The sequence below is a fragment of the Poecile atricapillus genome, chromosome 14, assembly GCF_030490865.1.
Source record: "Poecile atricapillus isolate bPoeAtr1 chromosome 14, bPoeAtr1.hap1, whole genome shotgun sequence".
NCBI lineage: Eukaryota > Metazoa > Chordata > Aves > Passeriformes > Paridae > Poecile > Poecile atricapillus.
Window position 1 is genome coordinate 14,737,521 of NC_081262.1, and position 16,521 is coordinate 14,754,041.

Consider the following 16,521-nt stretch of genomic DNA (forward strand, 5'->3'; position numbering starts at 1 on the left):
CTGGGCAGATTACTGAGTGTTTTTAATTTACTGTGTTTACAGCACAGGCAGAGCTGTTAAATGTTTTCTAGGATACAAGAATTTATCTTTGTGCAAAGCTACTTGTAAGAATCACTTCTATTAGTTGCTTTTCATTCTTACAGTCTACATAAGGTTTTATTGCTATAGAATGTCAACTGCCTTCACCTCCATATAGTCCTTATCGCTTAGGAAATCATTTTACTTAACATTAGAAAAAAACCCTTAACATTCAGAGATACAAAAAAAAAATATCACTACATCTGATCTGCTAGGGAAGGTGATCCCCAGAGCTGCAAAGGATTTACAAGCCTAATGCTCCAAAATAAGAGATTATGCCTTAAATAGAGAGTATTCCTGAAGCTGGGCACATGATTTGTTTCCTTAATCTTAAACTATATTAATGAATTTTTGTGTTCTTGACAGCATTTGGCATCAGGCAGCAACTTAGCAATGTTCAGACTCTCTGGTCTGCTATAATCACTTTTTATATATGATTTTGGAAAATGCTGATCCTGCACAAAGTTGTGCTGGCAGCCAATTCACTCGCTGGTCTTGTAAAACTCACGGAGTTAAGGTTTATTTTGACAAAATGTGGATATGGCAGCACTCCACAGGTAAAACTTGTGATATTTTGCCAAGAAATGCTGCTGCAGCACTGTACAGAGGTTAGCACTGGAATGCTCATCTGTGGTCCCTGATAACCTTGGTCATATTCCCTTCCAGGGAAAACAAAATCCCCTTTCTCCCCAAAAACATGGTTACTACCTTTTTATTTTTGCATTTCTGCACAGACAGCTGAGACTGTGTGGGTTTAAGACATAACAGTTGCCTTCTTGAGAATTATTTTTTTTTTCCCCCTTGGGTAATTTTTAATTCAAGTAAGAGTCAGAAGCTAATTTTAGTCTCTTCTTCAGCAACAGAGAGCACACGAGCACTTGTCATCTGGAGTTGTGTGTCCTTTGTAGGGTGTGTGACCCAGATTTGCTGCTGCAGTGCTCTCTCAGCTGTACAAAGGAGTTCACTGGCTGCAGAGAAGGTTTGGGTGGGATTTGCCTGAAGAGCAGTATTGTGCTGCGATGAATTGAAAGCCTGCAGAGCTCTTCTAGAACCAAAACACAGCAGGTTGTAGTTCTGGATTTCTAGTGAAACAGAAAGAATCCCTACCCAACATAGCCAAAATGCAGTAAATTAAAAATACCCAATAACCTGTACAGCATTTAATGGACATTTTGGAAGGTTCCTCCTCAAATAGCACCCAGTTATGACTGACAAGATTAAACCGATTTTGGAAACTATCACAGAACAGAGGAATGGCAGGGAAATCGTGCAAATCCCATTTGAAAGAATAATCAGTTCCTTGACCTCTTTCATGCTCATTAAAAGGCATTGAAACGGCACCAGTTCCTTCACACACGGACTCTGGAATGTGACCAAAGGATTCCAGGGTGCAGTAAGAAATTATAAGAGGGAAGGTGATGAGGAGGAGTTTGCCCTGAACTGAAGAGTTTATGGCATAGTTTAATTGCATCACAGAAGGGCTGGCAGCTCCCAGCCTGGTGCCAAGGGCTCCTTGCACAGCTCCTGACTTGGGAGCAGCTCCGAGTGCTGGGATAATGCCGGGTTTGTGTCTCACACAGAGACACGATACCACCAGTGAGATTATCAGAAAGTCTCTCTCTGAAACAAGATGCTATCAGTTCCCACCACGTGTCCCAAATTAAAGCATAAATGTTCTGGTGGGAAGAAAGACAATCTGGCACTCCACGCCTGACATACAGCAGACCTTGGGCACTGCATATGCACACACAGCATCAGCTTATCTGTAGTCTGCGAGGAAAAGGGGAATAAATCGTGCTATTTTTTCCATTCACACCTTCCCTCTGAGATCCAACTCTTGTGGCCACATTTCCATGCTCTGCCAAATGGCAATATCAGCATTTCCCTGCTCACACTGAAATCCTGTATGAGTTACAGCACTCAGAGGGTTCAGCAGTGTAAAGTTCCCAGCACAAACACGCACACACCCCCAGCCAAGCCTCTGCCCAAACAACCTGCTCTGACCTGAAATGTCACCACAAGGAAATCAGGTCAGAAATTCCTGTACAATCACCACGTAACAAACAGATTGCACAGGGCAGGGCAGAGATTAGCTTCTAAATGCAGGAAGAAAACAGAAGAATTTTATCACCTGTCCTGAAATCAGGTCAAAAGTGACCTCACAGAGAAACACCAACACTGGTTGTCCTGAAGAAGCTCCTCTCTGCTCTTTTCAATGCAAACTACTGCTCCATGTGCATGTTTATACAGCTGAGACTGGAATTCTGACTGCTGGAAGCACTGAGAGCAGCTATTCCAGCCTGAATGATGACAGGACCAAGGTAAAAATCTTTCCAAAAGTCCATCTATAAGTACCAATAAGTCTTTATGGTGCTGTAGAATGGTCTTGGGAGAAAAGGCAAAAGGGAAAATTAAATGTAGCACTTGCTAGAAATAACATTAAATGGAAACAGCACAACTGCTGTTTTCTGTTTGAATATCAGAATCTCATGAATGAACAGATCTTTTTGTTCTGAGAACTCAGTTTTTCTCTCTTGGGTCTTCTCCAGATGTTGCTTCAGAGACTCTCAATTCACACATTTTTCTATTACACACAAAAAAACACCTTCTATTTATGCAAGAAACATGCACACCAGTGCATCGTGTTAGAGAGATCCAAACCCAAGAAAGATCCAAGTCCAAAATTCTCCCCTTCCCTCCAACAGTGTTTGGTGTTCAAATAGCATAAAACATCTTGGGGTTTGTGGTTGTTTTTCTTTTTTCCTTTTTGCTTGGAAGTTCATAAGATTGCAGATCTTAGATCTTTGTCTTGTCTCTTAACAGTCCACCTGCCTACCAGCTGTGCTCCACCACTGAAATTAGTGAATCAAACAGTCAGATATGTTATATTTCACTCTGCATGACAGAGATCAGAAGAAGCCACTGTATCACCAGGTTTTTGCTTCCATCCTGCTGCCCCCCCTCACTTCAATGCAGTGTTGCTCTCTCAGAAGTGAGGGGCATCAGCTGAGGGTAAAAGAGAAATGCTTTTACAGACTGGGCTTTCAGGAAAATAGCAATAGTTTTACAAGGCAATGCAAAGCAGACAAGATTGCTCAAACGAGCAGGACAATTACATCTCTGAGCTGTAGCCTATAGAACTGTTTTACACTTTAAAGCACCATTACATTTTGTGACTGCAGTTGTCTCTCTAGGATTCAATAATTCATCAATGACCTCCCTGCAGCACCATCAATAAGATCCAGGGAAAGACCATAAAGAGGCCATGGAAACATATTTCAGCTGTCCAAGCAAAATGAAGATAAGACCAAAGACCCCCAGTACTCACAAAGCTGCTGAGTTCAAGGCATCACACTTGGGAGACAGACACTCAAATAACACACTTGGATACTCCTGGACCCAACAGTCTATTCTTGTTTTTCTATATTTGCTTTTAAAAAGACAGTCACGGCCACTTAGACATTATGGTAACCAACAGGAGGATTGTTCCTTTTTATCAAAACGCTCCTATTAAAATATAAATGTGACTCATTCAAAATTCAAGATCAAAACTCAACTCTGGAGTGACTTACTCATAAAACCCTGCCAGCTTCTTTGTTAGAGCGCACAGCTCCAAGAGCATTTTTCAATTAGCCACCTCACTGCTCCAAGTCCTTTTTCTACATTCCTTATTTCACACTGTTCTGAAAATGCTGAGCTTCACACTTCCAAGGAAAAAGCCAGTCAGCTAGAACAAACGGGCTCAATCTGAACGGCAAAGCACTACAGAAAACGTGATTTGGGTTGGACTGCTGCAGCACTGGCCATCCACTTGTCATGAGCACTGTGATTTTTCACTTGGTTTTTTAGCTATGCTCACACTGAAACTCTTTAGGATCGAGTCATTTATCCTCTGTTAATTGTTTTGCCGAAGTTTCTGGTGGTGAATAAATGAATAGCTGGCAATGGCTGCAGAGTCTATGTTAAAATAAAATAACGAGACACTGTGGACATGCATACATGCAATCCTAATGAGTATTTAGCTCGAGTGCTGTTGGAAGGCACAGCAGTAAACTGGGAACTGTCATTTTCTCCAATTAACTTCCAGGTTTTCTTCTTTTTGAAGGTGCCACCCAAATGCCAAACTTCCTCCAACCTGCTTTCCAGATCACACATACCTGCAATCATGAATATATAGTACACAATTACAGTGCCTTTTTAAGGACCTCACGGTACTCACAGTCATGCTACAACATTCTCGTGATTTAGATATGCTGCAGAAAAAACATCACCCATCATCTCCCACAAATTCAGCCTCTCAGGTGCAGGAAACTCCAGGTGATTAACTGAGCATAGCTGCACTGCTGTTTCAGAAGCAAGGTGAATGGATTAATACGTACTAAACAAATATTAACAGCTGTACAACAAAGAAAACTCTTCTTTCATGCTCAGATCAGAGCTTCACCTGAACAAAAAGAAAACCAAAACAGAAAACCCTATAATAATACCAGAGCACACAAGGGAACATATCAGCATGGTTCACTTAGTTTATCACATCTCAAAGGTCTTGATACATTTGCAGGGTGTAAAACCAGCCGGACCTTCCCATCTGCAGTTGTATTGCACAAAAAAGGCCTGGCAGGAGAACCTGGTCCAGGCAGCTTCTGCACTCAGATGTCTCTCATCTCAGGCATAAATGGTAGTTTAGTCACAGTCCTTAAAAGCATTTGGAAGCTGGATCCCAAGCAGAACGGTGTGTTTCTATACAATAAAGACTTTTGTTATGAATCTTCTCCCTGAAGTTCTCCCATCAGCAGAAATTGTTGCTGCTGACAGCAAACTCCACTGAATGACATGTGTATGTGAGTTGCTGTCTTCCAAAACAGATGGCAGAGAGACACTACTGCTTCTTTAAAACACAGTGAAATCCATCTGACTTCTCCACTCTACACAGCTTTAGAAACAAAGCACAGAAAAACACCTTCCTCCCATGCCCTGACACTCATCTGAGCTCACATGTTGACCCATGTACTGTAAATAGCCGTCCTTCAGAGCGAGGTCATACACAAGCAGCTCCCAGCTCATCAAGCCATTTGCATGATTCAGAGGCACTTTCCCCCAAAATTCAGCCTTCACTGCACGTTTCCTCATCTCTTTTAGCAGTGACCTTGGCTAGATTCCCACCTCGTTGCCAACCCACGATTTTCAGATGATGGTGCTACTTTACGATTGACAAACAGGGACCTGCTCACGTCAGGAATCGATACGCCCAAGCCTTCAATCAGAAATGTCAAAGCCATTTTAAAATCTGTGCCCTGTATTAATGGATTTTAATGGATTTGAATGGAGATGTTTGATTTACAGTAGGGGAGCAAGAAATCAATGATCCTTTATGACATGTCACATCTCGTGACAGTGTCCCCTCGTCCTGCTGTGTCGGGGGGATGATGACTTGCCACTTCACAGACATCTGTGATCTATTAGGCAACACTTCCAGTAGTTTAATATCATCCCACTCTGAGTGTCCATCTTTCTTCTCTGGATGAGAGGCATGAAAGCATAAATTAAAATCTCCTGGGTGATGAAATGGTCTCCTTCAGATTTGCCTTTTCTAAATTTAACTGCGACTGCTGAGACGTGTCTGTATGATTCTGTGTGGGAGAATTTATCAGCACAGTGTTGTTTAAACAGGTCAGTGCATCAGGATGGGTACCCAAATCTCCTTCTCCTTTAAACACTGTCCAGCAGCCAGTGTTTTATAACAAAATCATCAACATTTAGTCATTTCCATAGCCAGAACTTAGATTGTAGCCCACCACTTGCCAAAGAATTTTCATCCCGTTTTAGTTTCTCCATGGAATTTGGACCATTGGAGGGGCTAGGTCATTCCTTAACTTGGGCTACCAGTTCCTTAACTGAGAATCTCAGGTATTAAAGCACTGACATACTGGATGAGTAACATCTGTTGATTAACTCTAGAAATACCAAATTTCTTAACAGTTTTGGCTCTCCAAAAAACCCCCCAAAAACAAACAAAGAAGCTCAAAAAAATCATCATTTTCCAAGCACCCATTAGTGGCTGAGAACTACTCATATAGACAACCCCAATAATTCAAAACCAATGACTGCATTAATTTTTCCTAATGCCAGAAAAACCAACTGCTAAAAGAAAAGAGCAGATTTCATTCATTTCATCTGCCTTAACTTATGAATCTCAGAGAAAGGGGCAGCTAAAAGTAAGGAAAGCAGGCAGAGAGGCATCACAATTCTATATCCCAGCAGCACAACATGCTGTAATAACCATCAAGAGCAAGGAGGTGTCCTGATCTGTGACTATCTGCCCCATTCAGGACTTCAACAACATCCAGTAATTACAGGTGAGCCCAAAAAAAATGACTTTATGAAAAGTTATGGATGATCAGTGTGTCAGTGAGCTATATTTGAAATCTATCAGCTCTTGATGGCCAATTTTGTACTACATGAGTAAAGCAAGTCCTAATAACTCACTTGGGACTTCACTCCAGTACTTACAAGCTACGTGCTTTTCATATTCATAAAACAAAACTAATTGCCTTTCATGGATGAAATGTTCTAAGAATTTTTAATCCACGTCAGCTGCAAACTCTAAAAATCCATCCCCATATATTGCAAACTCCCCCTCCCACCTGCTCACTTGTAACATGTTTGCTGCAAACAAACTAGGAGGCAGAAAGAATCATCATGCTCCTACATTAGAATTATTTGTATTATTTTTTACAGGTTACTCCTAAAATCAGTTGCCCACATTTTCGCATTCCTAAAATAAACTGAAAACACTACTGAGTGAGGGGAAAAACTAGGCAAAATCTCCCATTTCTACAAGGAGGCACTCATAAGAACAGGTTTACTCCTTTGCTGCAGCATGCTACATGAAAGTTTTAAGCAAGCGTTCACAGGTGATAATTAAAATGTGCTACAAGTGAAATGCAACAACTCTTGCATTACATATTCCACATGCATGTTCCCACCCCCAGCTCTCCTACAACTATGAAGGTGAGAGCTGTGTCCTAGACAGAGGAAGCTTTTGAGGGTTGATGGGTCATGTTTTCTAGAGTGAAGGCTTCAGTTTGCATTTCAATTTTTCAGCCTTCCCTTGCACTGCTGTACAGGATGACACCAGGCCTGTGCAAGAGGCAGCAAGCTCCAACCCCATCCCAATTCTCCAAAATCTCCACGGCTTGAGGATCAGCGTCTGGAATACACTAAGTGCTCACCATGGGAGGAGAGGAGAGCTGGCTTCTCTTCCACTAGGTGACAGGAATTACTTTTGCCAATGTTGTGGTCACTGAAAGGCTCTGCTGCCAGCTGCCCATTCCACGAAGCTATGCCTGCAGAAGCTTAGCAGATAAACACTTCCAAGCAATCTCCTCAGGAAACCCGAGTGCAAATCAGGCAACAGCAATAACAAGATACGTATGTGCAATCCCATCTTGGGGGCTGAGAAATGTGGATTTCTTGGTCTCTAATAACCCTACTAAAAATTCTGTTCCATTTTTACAGCCCTGTTTCTCATGTGCCACTGCTGTAGATAAGCCTGAAAAAGACTGATAAATAGAAAATGTAAATACCAGAAGTTTAGGTCAAGTATGCAAATGCCTATTTCTGAGACTGTCATTTTAATTTTCCCTTAAGTCCCCATTCACCAACTTGTGTTATCTAGGCACACGACTTTGTAAATTCTTCAGGTCAGGAGCTGTCCCAATCCATTTCACGTTCCGCTGCAATTGCCTCTATTACATCACACCATTAGTGTGGCAAAATTAATAAAAATGTAAATGTATCAGGGGACTGCAGCGTAATTTTGGAAAATAACTCTACTGGCTTAACTGTCTTGGACAGTTAAAGGTCTAAATAGAACACAAATTTTGAGCAAGGTTTACAAACAGTTTGGCTTATTTAACACGTGCAGCAGGGAAGCAAACCCCAGCCATGAAACAGGCTGATCTGGTGCAGAGTATGGATGGGAGGGTAACCTTCCCACTGAGAACATGTTCAATCTTTTGGAATTTGCAGAGAACCAGCTCCTCCTGCTTGGGAAAACCATGAGGATGAGCAGCCTGCCCTGTTCAGTGTGACCAGCCCAATGACAGAGCTTCACCAGCTCCGACCAAGGTCAGCCTCTCCTGGGCATTCCTTCTTGTTTCTGGGTGAATCACGACTTTCTCCACTTCCTTTGGGTTTAATGTTCATGTACACTGTGCACATCCTTCCCCTGAGCCCAGCAGCAGCTCCCTAAGCAACCAACAACTGCATAATGCTGCCTTTAATGAAAGAGAGCCTTTAGAGGTGCAAAGGCTGAGCGAGGCTGCACCGCTCCAGCTCCCTCCTGGTGATCATCACAGCCAGGAGATGATTCTGCATCCAAACTGAGCTTTGCTTTAAGGAATGCTACACGTGAAATACCTCATTACCCACAGCAAGACTCCAGGCCAATACCCATTAAAGAACCTGGTAGGAAAAAGGGGTTTTTCTACTCATTGGCTATGCCAAGTCATTGGCACGGATGGGGATTTAAAAGGCAGTTTTAATTATAGTAGGTAAAACCCACAGATGATCAAGCTGCAGTGTCAGAAAACCATCAGAACTGAACACTGACCCATTTGGGTTGTTTGCTGAACTTTAATCACTTTCCAAGTCTGACAGCTGCTCAAACTTAATTGCTCATTACACTTGTAAATAAAAACTGATCTCACTCTCTGATTAGCCATCTTATAGTTGCCATAACAACTTCTTGTCTAATAAGTGATTTCAGATTTACCATTATTTGTACTAGCAGAAAATTTCACAAAGGTCTGAGTTCGCTCTTTTCAGCAAAATACCCTTCTAATTAAAACCAGCGAAAATCAGTAGAGAAAGGGCAGCTCAAAGATAATGAAAAATACAAGATATTTACTACAACAGCTTAAATGTGAGCTCAGGGTAACACAAACCCAAATACATGCTGCATCCAGCCCAACCTCTACATCCCACTATCAATCATCTTATTATCATGCCTATATCCCATAACAACTGCTCAGGAAAATAGACAGAATTCAGGAAATAACTTGGGTCACAGTGTGGAGATGGATTTCATGACTCACTCCAGATGAAATATTCCAATAAAATTTGCATATCTTCTCTCCTAATCCTTAAATTAGGAACCAATTAACTGGTGAAATTCCTCATGTTAAACTGATCAGAGAGCTTTTTGGTGAAAACTGAGGAATTAAGATCCTCAACAACTTATATAAAAGAGGGGCAAATGTTGAGCCTAACAGATGTCCATTGCTTCAATTGTAATCAACAAGGTTTTGGAAGAAAAGCTACAACGTAATATCTCATCTCTGGATCACTTCAGTCAAAACTTTATTTAGGCAGGACTTCTTGGACAAAATTATTAATTAAAATTACTAATTAAAGGCTTTAAGATTTTTTTTTTAAAAAGTTATCTGTATTTCAGTAAGTATTTGGTCACCAAAGCTTAAGCAAAATGCTTCTATTTAATATACAGACGTATTTATTAGTCTCAGAAGACAGAGCTGTGAAATATCTCTCACCTGTAGGCCCAGAATATCATAAAACTTTCCAAAATTTGCTGGCAAAGCTGCTGAAGCTTGCAATTTATTTAATATGCTCTAGGTAGCTTTTTGTGTTTATGGGCAAGGAAAGGCACCCCCTTCCTTCCAAAAGGAAAATAAATGCAGAAAGCTATAATTGAGACAAAATAAAAGTTAAAAAAAAAAAGTCAGGAAATACCAGATTTTTTAAGGGCATTTTCTTCATTTATTAAGCTAGGCAAAAAACAGGATTTTTTTTTTGTTATTTGGGTCAAATAGGAAACCAGTCATACTTTTTGCAGTAAATGGATCCCATGAAAATAAAGAGGATGCAACATGTTCAAGTTAACATCTTCAACATTCCTGACCACATTTGGGATGCAACAAAGTCTTTCCTGCCTTAAGAACACGAAAGGAGCGCTCTGAAAAATTCTTGGTATTCAAACACAGTTTGAACAGCTTACAACACAAATCTGTGACTTCACTTCGTGTGTGTTTTCTTTGATCTGAATTTGAACAAAGAATTTCTTCCCAAGATAATTTAACCCAGAAGGTTTCTGAGGACCAGCTGGGGAACAAGCTGTCCTACTCTCAAGGAATAAGGAGGCTACAAAGTAACCAACTTATTCAACAGGTTTCTTCTGAGTATCTCCTCATTTTTGAGTCTCCTGATGCTCCCTGAGACTACACTGAGCTGCCAAATGCTCTGAACCAAGATCCAGGAGCATGGGTAAATAATCCATACACAGCCATGCCAGGAATTGCTCAAACACAGACAGGCATGAATTTTTTTCATCCTTAACCTTTGATTTTGAAGTGAGTTGGTGCATTGTGGAGCCCACCTTTTAATTCTGGCAGGTAGAAAACAATCATGGACTATATATCTAAATTTAAAGACAGTGCTGCCAATAATAGACTGGCTGGATTAATTTGCATTTCCCCTTCTTGGGCAATGGGAAATGTTAGCTATAGCTGGAAGATCTGACTCCCTGGGTTGTATAAAAACATGCTCACCTGAAGCAAAGGAGCTGCTTGTATGGGAAGAGAGACCCAGCTCTAGCAAAGCTTTTAGACCAGTATCTTTTGTGCTGAAGAATCATCAATTTCAAACGAGCCTTCTGCCACTGACAGTAACTGAAACAATCGGGCAGAACCATCAGCAGAATAACTACACAAATACAGAAGATAAGGCTTATCTATCCTTGGTAGGATTTTTATGCTCAGCAACAAGTTTCTTTTACATAGAAAACTAAGAATTCCCCAGGCAGATGCAAATGAAAAGAGGAAAACTAGTTCTGGATGATCTGTGCAGACTCATTGCTGCATTTCACAGGCTGGGCTTTCAAAGGCATTTTTTCACTTCTCAGGGCTCCCACAATGTCCTTCCTCCCTGTGCTCTTTAAGCATTTATCACCTACTCATTGTACAGATTTTAAACTCAGACACAGAGGATGACATTACTTTTAGTCACGTAGGAAACACCAGATGAGGAAGGAGGTTGCCAGGCCAGCCTTGAAGAGCCCCAGTCCTGCAGGTACCAGGCAGCACCTTCCCAGGGAAGGATCATCTCACCAAAACTTCTGCAAGAGCTGCTGCTGTCCCTCCACTGAGCACTGCCACTGAGAATACCAGAAATGCCTTCAACACTTGCAAAAATTGTTCATTAAAAACTCAACATAGTTTATAAAATCGTAGGGAAGTCTGCCTACCTTAAAACTGTTCTGCATTAAGGAAAACACAGAGTACTTTTTTGGGGGGGAAAATTGTTTTAGATGAAATATTACATCAGTAGGAAGGGTTTGTGGGGATTTTCTGTGGTTTTTTTAGGCAAGCATATTTTAAATATGCAGTTTAAAAAAATCTGCTGAGTTCATGAATAGAGCAGTAACAAACTGGGAACAAGCTGTCCTCACTCTCACATATAGAGGGCTATTAGAAGCATATGGACTATACATTTAAGCGTACCATGCTGAAAGAGATAAAACAGCATTACCCAAAAATACATGTTATAATACCTTCATGAACTACAATCTGCTTTTGTGCCTATAAAATAAATCCAGTCTTAGTAACCCAGTATTAAATGGCATTATACTAATTACCCAGCTTCACACGTGTACGTAGTTTCTCCAAGTTTGCCAGACTCACGACTCAGTATTTATTTGCTCCTTTAAAAGCAAAGACATCCATTTACATATTTCATGGAGATTTTCCTTACAACATAATCCATTGTCGTGAAGTGAAAGCAGATCCAAATAATCTTATAAAACTAAAAGCACTTTATCAGGCTCTTTTTGCATGACAAGCACAATTCTGAATGAGCGGTGGGGAGTGGGTTTCTAACAACTGACCAGCTACAGGAGCACCTAGAAAAGTACTTCAGCTCTGAGGAGAGAACTTCTGTGCCCTTTTCACTGAAAAATTCATCTTTTCGATACAGCAAGAAGAGTGACTGCCACCTTGTATGGAGAAAAACTTTCCTTAGAATAAGGAACAATGCTTCAGTAGTTGTGGGTAAATGCAAAGGGTGTTTTATTTCATTATAAGGCAATGAATGATGAGAGAGAGGATTCAGAGCCCAACAGCATGCTGCAAAAATGATATTTTACGGGGCCCACATCCTAAGATTATGCTGTGCACTTTAAACACTGATTTCTAGCATTGGGGAAAGGCTCAGCTAATGAAAAAAATGTTTCACTTACAGCACAGCAAGGTAGTAAGTTTACTCTGAGGCAAACTTAGGGAAATTTTGGACAAGAAAGCCTGGATTAATGCCTCCCACAGGAGTACCAGGGGCTGCTGGCTCTAATGCATTTCTCTGTTCCTACATGTAGCCATCAACTAATTTATTTAGGAACTGTTTTTATTCTATGAATCATAAAAATCTTAGAGATAAAAGAAACCTGAAGAAAAGGCTCAAGTGCTTCTTATAGAAGGGAAAATAAAAAAGTGTTTTAAACCCCCTTAGCTGAAGCATTTTTCCCATTAAAAAGAACAAAAAAAGAAAAAAAAAAAAGGGGGAGGGAAACAAAACAGCAGCTCTGAAAACAGCCTGTATCCACCATATATATTATCAGTTTAACAGCCTTGAATGGAAACTGCAAGTGCTTTGATAAAAATAAATTGAAGAGCTGTCTGCCTCACTGTTGCTTCAATAAAGTGCCTCTGTATCTTTTGCTGAAACCTTGTTTTTGTAGCCTCCTTAAACAATACTCTGTATTAAATCACCACACTGTTTCTTCCCCAAAAAACAGACTCCAAGTGCCCAGACCAGCACTGTGCATTGAAACTTCTCTTCTGCAACAGGGACCAGGGGTGTAAAGCAGCAGCACCTGATTCCCACTCCCAGCCACACAGGACAACTTCATTTCTACTCTATTGTTAAAAATTAACTTTCAAGTCTCACTGCACTTATTTCAGGTGCTGAACTTTATTCCCAGAGGAGGTCTTTCGTTCTGGGTCAGGCAGATTTGGGGCTGCAGTGAGAAGAGCTGAGTTCAGCAGCACACACAGCCCTGACCAGAGTTTGACCAAAACTGACCTTGTTGCCCCTGTCCAGCACCCTGTGAGGAGCCCATTTCACACCTCACTGCCCCAGGTCAGCCCTTTGCACCTGCATGAGAAGGGCAACAGCAAGGTTTGGTTTGGATTCAAACAAATAAGCACTTCCTTGAAGCCTTTGTAAAGTCTCCAGAGTAAAACCAAAAAAAACCACAACCTAAATCAGGCTTTCCTGTGTCCCCACATGTAAGCCATATGGCCACTATCAAATAAACAGAATGGCCAAAAAAGAGTCACCAGCACTCCACATTCTTGTAATTCAATCAGCTTTAATCATCAAAGATGTTTTCGCTAACCTGCAGCAAGGGTATTTGTTCTAATAACCTTGAATAGAGTGGTGACACTTTAAAGATGGCTCCATTGAACAAAGAAAGATAAAAACGCAATTTATGGCAGGATGGTGAATCTCAAGGCAAATTCCCACTACTGTAAATTGCAGCTTTTTCTCCAGGCTGATCCCTCTCCACACAGCAAGCAGTCTGTCAGTGCTGCTTTACTACACATCTTCCTGCTCTTCTGCTCCCCACTGCTCAGGATATTCTTCAAGATGGTATTCACAGTGGTAATTGGAAAAAATAAACAGTTCAGTCGTAAGAACTGGGCCAGCACCCAATGCCACAAAGGATCTTGTCAACCTCAATGTACTTGGCAGCTTACAAAACCCATGGCACCCAATTCCACCTCTAGACTCTCACCAGCCTTCATAAAGACCTTCTGAAAAACACCTCACAAAACCTTTGGGAAGTATTGGATTCTGCTACAAAATTCTGGGTGAGAATTTTGGTTTATATGTAAAATGATGCTATAAGCTCCCTTCACAGCAACCTTCAGGTAAAAAGCAATATGGAATGAAAATTGGGGGTTTTTTTGAGCTCAGGAATCTCTCAGATACAGCTGCCTGCCTTCCACACACCAGCCCCACTAAAAACCAACCACTCTTCTCAGGAGAGGACTTTGTTGAAGACACAAGGACAGCTGAGTGTCCACAGGTCAATCACTGTATTATAGCAAAATTAGGTGAGGTTTGTAATTAGCAGCCATGGTGATGGCTTATATTGTTTCTGCTGTGTCACCAGTGGGAATTAGATAGAGGGTACCATATAAGCCAGTCCAAAAATCAGGTAGGTTTCAGCCATGAGGAACCTGGCTGCCATTTCAAGTGGCACTTTAGATGCAGGAGACTCTATCCATCTCCATTACAAATCCTCTGAGCTCATCCTAGCATTACTTTCCCACATTAAGCAAAAGAGTTAACATAAAAAGCCTGCCTAGCTTCAGACATTATCCAGATAAAGAGGAGAAAAGAGAAAATCCCTTGTATTACCTCTCTCAGCTCTCCCCAGACCTTTTCTGACATCTTTGTTCTTTCAGACCTGGCATTTATCTGCAGATATTGTAGAGGCCTAATTAAATCTTCTGGTGAACCTCTGCTACTTCCTGGCAGAGAACACACATTCTTGGTGTGCTGATGGACCTACAGGATTTTCTGCACTTCTCCCTTATGGTGAGTGTTAGGCCTTGCTTGAAAACATCACAACTGTGTACAACACAATATGTTTAAACAGAAATACAAAATTATTCCATTTCTTTCAAAGAATGAAGAGAAACATAAGTGAAAATTATATTCCACAAGCTCATTGGAAAAACAAACTGTGGAAGCACTGGGCAAATAGCAGTGCCTGAGAACAAGGCATGCTTTTGTTTTACTGCTGTCTCAGAAAGGGATAACTGGCAGCGATAGGAGAAGCAGAAAAATTTGTCTTCCAAAATAAAATCTGCAGTTATCTCTTTCCCCTGGGAGTAAAAAAACCCAACACATTCTGAAAGTGCAGCTGAATTTTGCATTAAGGGAAGCTGCACACCTAACCTTATCTGATGGAAGCAGCTCAGTGTTCAAAGCCTCAAAGTTGGCAGCGACCGCTCATTCAGCGAGCAAAGGGATGTGAGAGCTGTGAAAACCTTTGCACTCTGGAGTTAAAGAGGCAGAAGGCTGAAAAAGCAGATTTTACCCCTCCTGCCCCTCAACAATTCTTCAGCTCCTTCAAACCACTGAGTGATGCTAAAAGAAGCTGCCAATGAAGAGAGGAGAAAGTGCTGCCTTCCCTTCCCAGGCTGAGGCAGAGGCCTGGCCCAGCAGCAGCTGTCCTGGCAGGGGTGCTCTGATGGCCAAACACAACAAAGGCAATCCACTCTAAAATCACCTTTCACTTGAGCTGTTCTCGTTATTCTCCTCTGATTCCTGGCACTTCTCTCCCTCAGCAGAAGAAATAAACACCCCAGATGGCTGAGAATAAACAGCAAGTTATACATATGCTCCATATAGCCTGGCAAAGAGAGCCCAGCCATGCTCAAAGCACAGCGTGAGACTCACCCATGCAAGGGCCTTTTACCTCGACCAGGGGGTGTCCCTGCACATGGGGATGAGGAAAGGACTAGAAAAGAGGTTTGAGGCATGAGCTGATACTCTGCAAAATTTCCTCCACTATGATTTTCAAAGACTTCCATCAAATCAACACAGAATAGCTATAGGCTAGACTATGTATAGCTGTATGTTATAGAATCACAGAATGGTTTGGGTGGGAGGGGACATTAAAGATCCTCTCATTCCACCCCTTCCATGGGCAGGGACACCTTCTACTATCCCAGGTTCCTCCAAGTCCCATCCAGCCTGGCCTGGAACACTCTCAGGCGTGGGGCAGACACAGTTTCTCTGGGCTACCTGTGCCAGGGCACCCTCACAGGGAAGCATTTCTTCTCAATATTCCATCTACCCCTACTCTTTTGTCAGTTTGAAACCATTCCCCCTTGTCCTGTCACTCCAAACCCTTATAAATAGTCTCTCTTCATCTTTCCCACAGGTTCCCTTCAGGTATGGGAAGGCCACAAAAACCCAAGAAACCCCAAGGCCTTCTCTTTTCCATGCAGAACAATCCCAATTCTCCCAGCCTTCCCTTGCAGGAGACATGCTCGGCTGAGCATCACCTTGGCTTTGGGACTGCCCGCCCTCCTGCACTGCAGGAACCTGAGCCAGCCTGTTCCTTCCCACCGCAATGTCAGAGATCTTAAATTTCTTCAGGGCCCAACAGAGGAAAGCAGGAGGAACCTGCAGAAAGGAAAACAGAGCCCACCCAGCTGAGGTGAAAACTCAGAGTTACCAAACTCTGCACAAGTGATGCTCAGGCTTTCTCCTTTCTCTTCGTTGCTCCAGCCATGGCAACCCAGACCAAAACATGAGTAGCCATGAAAGAACACAACTGTGGGAGGAAGGGAGTAGCCACAGCAGCCCAGGGAGGCCTTGACTGGCCACATAGTGAAAGTTTGCTCAGAATAA

The 16,521-nt window shown here is 41.9% G+C and overlaps 1 protein-coding gene across 3 annotated transcripts in view; it reads right to left on the reverse strand.

Annotated features, from left to right (window-relative positions):
- The window catches only part of TOM1L2 (target of myb1 like 2 membrane trafficking protein), a 56,657-nt gene that overhangs the window by 39,315 nt on the left and 821 nt on the right, over nt 1-16,521 (reverse strand). The window lies entirely within an intron of this gene.